This window comes from Galeopterus variegatus, unplaced genomic scaffold (genome assembly GCF_000696425.1).
Source record: "Galeopterus variegatus unplaced genomic scaffold, G_variegatus-3.0.2 Scaffold1177, whole genome shotgun sequence".
NCBI classification, from domain to species: Eukaryota; Metazoa; Chordata; class Mammalia; order Dermoptera; family Cynocephalidae; genus Galeopterus; species Galeopterus variegatus.
Genome location: NW_007727288.1, coordinates 1 through 5632, shown reverse-complemented (window position 1 = coordinate 5632; position 5632 = coordinate 1).

Here is a 5632-nt window from a genome sequence, read left to right as displayed (position 1 = left end):
AGGGTCTGTATTGCCTCATAAGTATCCCTATGCTGTAGGAAGCCTAACATCAAATAGCAAATAAAAATACCATTTCACAGGTCGAGGGAGACTGTGGAAGAAAGGAAAACTTTTTTTCCCTTGCTTTTTGAATAAGAAGTCTCACCTTTTCACTTTGTACTAGGTCCCACAAATTATGTAGCCATCCCTACTCATATATGTGGGTGACTGTGCACAAGGGTATATGTCTGGTTTTGTACCTATAACAAATAAAACAACTTTATATTTTATTTTATTTGTTATAGACACAAACTTTATATTTTATATAAAGTGCATTTATCTATAATTTCACAATATATAGATAACATAAGTGTATATATAACTTTACTATATTTTAACTATAAAGATGAGAAAAATAATTTTAATAGTTTACAGATTGGGGAAAAGGCAGGCATTCCAATATAATAATATCTTCTGAGTTTCTTGTGACTGATGAATTACCTTGAAAACTCTTTAAGAATATCTCATATGCTAAAAATCCAGTTATTCTAGCTTCAGACATTCTAGAAGGACATGACATTACTTGCATGTTGTTCCCACTAACAAAATCTGCTTTGCAACTTTGATTTACTCACAGGAAAGAGATTTTTGGTCAGAAGCCAAAGTCATCAAATATTAAGAGTACGGTGTTACATCAAATGTATTGAGGGATACTCACAACCCATCAACTAATTTTAGCACATTTCAATTATTCAAATAAAGAACTTACACTGAACAATCCCAAATCTTCAATTTCATGCCCAAAAATGTCACGTGCTTTGTAACTCATAATTCTCAAAACATACTTTCATAAATCTTGAATTATTCCATTTACAATAAGCCTGATGAACAAAATATTCACTTTTTAACTCTTTCTTTTTTTAGCTCTATTTTTAAAGATGGCTCCAATATCAATATGTAGTTGAAAATATCTTCAAGATTTTCTTCTTCATTTTAAAAATGGCATGAAGATTCGAGTGGAATAATAGTTATAGACACTCCATAGTTGGAAATACACACACACACACACACACACACACACAGAGATATATATAGAGTACCTTGAAATAGATATTTTTGCTCTAAAGTTAGACAGCATTTCCAATATTTCTGAGCTATAGCTAAAACTTCAAAAAAAAATCTATGACATTATGTCACATTTGAAAAAGATTAAGAGCTGTCCAAACTGCATGGGCTATTTATACCTTCAAATATGGCTCATAATTCCTGCCATATTGACTTTTATCCAATACCATCTAAATTCTAATTTCTAATGCTCTTCTGTTATTCACCAACTTAATCCTGAGCAACCTGCCCCTCTCTGTATCTTCCTTTTGTTCCTTACATTGATGTGCAACCATAGTTTTCTTTCTCCAATCCTGACTTCCTTCTTCAACTAATATTTAGATACTTCCACATACAAAACAATCATATGCAAATACCACTCTGGTCCTGATTTCATTCCTAGAACCTCCCAGGGTTGCTGTACCTTGTGAACAACCAAGCAGAACCCATTCAGAAAGCCAACTCATGTAAAATCTTATGCTCATTTGTAATCTATCATATTCTGTACACAGAAAGCATCCCAGCATATACTGAAGAGTACAAGGATGTGGGGGAGGGGAATGGGAGGGCAAACCAGTCACCTACATTGTTCATGTACTCTGAAAGCAGGTCCTGAAGAGCCTGGCGAATAGCATTGCATTCTGCTATAATTCGCTCCCGATGGAAGTCCCTGGTGCATGAAGAATCTGCCAACAGAGCAGCCCCACTGATAATGGCTTCCAGGCGTTTCTCTAGTGACGGTCTTATTTCCTCCTCAGTCACTGTGAGTGGATTCAGGACAATTAAATTCTAGGAGAAGAACACATTTGGATGGTTAAAACTCACTGGCATTAGATTTTTTTAAAAAATAAAAATTATTTTGTTTTTACATTTAGAATTCAGGTGAGAAAATAAAGACAATTGTATTTTTACTGCCTCAACCAGTTCACACATAATGCTATATAGTGATTATGATTCAGGTAAGTGATGAAAGTGATATGATTATAAACATTGTTTCTAATGTCAGACAGACCTGGGTTCAAATTTTGCCCTTCCCACTCACCAAGGAGTCTTATACCCTCCAAACCTCACCTTCCTGATCTGAAAAATTGGAATATGTTGCCTGTGTCATAGAACTGTTTTAAGGATGACATAAATGCTTATACAATGACAGGCATATATTAACTATTATTAATAAGAGTAAACTTTATCAACTGCACTGTTTATACAATATTTTCACATATGTCATCTCATCCTGATGACACTATGAGGAGCAAGGTAGGAAAGGTATTACTAACCACACATTTCAGCTGATGCTAAGTGAGGCTCAGAGGGTATCTTACCCAAGTCATAGAATGAATAAACAGTAAAGTTCAGACAAGTATCCAAGTCTTATAACACCTAATTCAATATTGTTTCCATTATGCCTCACAGTAAACCACAAACTCTAGCCAACTTTAACATATAAAAGAAAAATCTGAATTTTAATTGTTCATTTAAAACATAAAACTCCATCTTCTTGTTCCTGGATATAACTTCCCACTATTTCTGGCTATTGGAACCTGACCTGGTATTTTTAAGGTTTCCATTAGATGTAAATCTTTAGGTAATAGAAGTCAAGATAACCCTCAGCCCCTGAAGAAGAGGTGTAGGGTATGCTGCTCTGAGAGTCCTTTATTAAAATATATCAAGAGGGCTGACCAGTTAGCTCAGTTGGTTAGAGCACAGTGTTAGAACACCAGGGTCAAGGGTTTGAATCCCCTTCCTGGCCTGCTGCAAAAAGGTAATAATAGTAATAAAATACAGACCCCACTACCTTGGACCCAGGTGGGGGGGAGCTCCAGGCCCCACCCTGCCGCCCCGAACCAGTACTGCGCATGTTAGCCCACCAGTGGAGCCAGCCAGCAGAACCGTGTGGCTCCACGTGGCCCCTCATCCCACCTCAGACCTAGAGGGGAGCACCAGTCTATGGATCTGACCCACGGAATTTGACCCAGCAGAACTCCATGTGTTATGGGCTCGTTCTACGACTACAGACTCTTGAATGGGAACTAAGCTGGTTTAACAAAACCACCAACATACCTACTGTCAAGAAAGACAGTTCACCCCCCACAGTAGCAACCAAGGCCACTCCACAGCCAACCTCAGTGTAATAGAAGAAGCATACCCTCTATCAAATGACCAAGTATCAGTGAAAAAACACTACAAGTACAAACAATAAAGAAGAAATGACACCACCAAAAGGATACAGTAATGCCCCAAAGTCAGACTCCAGGGAACAGGGAATCCTTGAAGTGTCTGAAAAAGAATTTCAAGTAATGATCTTAAGAAAACTTGAAGAAATAAAGGAAGACTCAACTAGAGAACACAATGAAACAAGAAAAAACATCCAGAATATGAAGGAGGAAATCTACAAAGAGATTAATACCATAAAAAACAATTAGCAGAACTTCTGGAAATGAAAGACTCACTCAACAAAATAAATAAAGAACATGACTGAGAGCTTGAGCAGTAGGGTAGAGCAAGCAGAAGAAAGAAATTCAGAGCTTGAAGATGGTCTTTTTGAAATAACTCCGGCAGACAAAAAAAGAAAAAAATAATTTAAAATAATTAGGAAAACCTAAGAGAGATAGCAGACAATCTCAAGAGCTCTAACATCTGAATTATAGGCATTCCTGAAGGGCAGGAGAAGAGAAAAGGTATCTATAACCTACTCAAGGAAATATTAACAGAAAATTTCCCAGGTGTAGGGCAAGATACAGACCTTCAGATCCAGGAAGCTCAAAGGACCCCAAACAGATTCAACTGAAAAAGATCCTCCCCAAGACATATTATAGTTAAATTCACAAAGCTCAAAGACAAAGAGAGAATTCTACAAGCAGCAAGAGAAAAGCATCAGGTCACTTATAGGGGAACCCCCATCAAACTAACAGCAGACTTCTCAACCAAAACCCTACAGGCCAGAAGAAAGTGGAACAATATATTCAAAATACTAAAAGAAAAAAACTGCCAGCCAAGAATTCTTTACCCAGCCAGGCTCTACTTCAGAAATGAGGGGGTAATAGTGTATTTCCCAGACAAACAAAAGTTGTGGGAGTTCAACACCACATGACCAGCCCTACAAGAAATTCTCAAAGAATAATGGTGACCATCATCATGAATACACAAGAAAGAGCAAAACCCACAGTTAAAACAAAAATGACAGCAAGAAAGAGAAAGAAGCTAAACCATTCCACCTTAAATCCCCAACTCACATTGAAGAAGAGAAATAAAAGGGGAAATAATGATCAAAAGATATTTAAACCACCTAAATAACAATTAAATGACAGGAATTAAACAACACTTCTCAATAACTACTCTAAATGTGAATGGACTAAACTCCCCATTCAAAAGACACAGACTAACTGACTGGATTTAAAAGATAGACCCAAGTATATGCTGTCCTCAAGAGACCCACCTCATCTGTAAAGACACTCACAGACTAAAAGTAAAGGGATAGAAAAAAGTATACCATGCAAATGGAAACCCAAAACAAGCAAGAGTAGCTATTCTAATATCGGACAAAATAGACTTTAAACCAAAAAACATTAAAAAAGACAAAGAAGGCCATTATATAATGATAAAGGGAACTATCCAGCTAGAAGACATAACAATCATAAACATGTATACACACAATACCAGAGCACCCAGATATATCAAGCAAACACTTAGACCGAATGAAGGAGATAGGTGCTAATACATTAATAGTGGGTGATCTGAACACCCCTCTCTCCGCATGGGACAGGACTTCCAGGCAACAAATCAACAATGAGACACAGGATTTAATCTACACCCTAGACCAACTGGACTTGGCAGATATATACAGAATATTTCACCCAACAGCTAAAGAATACACTTTCTTCTCATCAGCTCATGGTACATTCTCCAGGATAGACCATATATTATGTCACAAATCTAGTCTCAGCAAATTTTAAAAAATTGAAACTATTCCAACAATCTTTTCAGACCACAATTGACTAAAACTGGAGATAAACAATAAGCAAATTACTGGAAGATGTACAAATACATGGAAAATAAATAATAGGCTCATGAATGACCTATGGGTCCAAGAAGAAATTAAACAGGAAATCAAAAAATTTCTAGAAACTAATGAAAACAAAGATATATCATACCAAAACTTGTGGGATACTGCAAAAGCAGTACTAAGAGGGAAAATTATTGCAGTAAACGCTTATATCAAAAAAAAAAAAAATGGAAAGACTCCAAATAAATGAACTAACACTACACCTCAAAGAACTTGAAAAACAACAACAATCCAAACTGAAAGGCAGTATACAGAAAGAAATAATTAAGATCAGGGCAGAACTGAATGAAATAGAGACCCAAAACACAATAGAAAAGATTAACAAAACTAAAACTTGGTTTTTCAAGAAGATAAACAAAATAGACACACCATTAGCTAGATTAACAAAAAAAAGAGAGAATACCCAAATAACAAAAATCAGATATGAACAGGGAGACAGTACAACTGACACCAGAGAAATACAAAGAGTCATTAGAGACTATTATA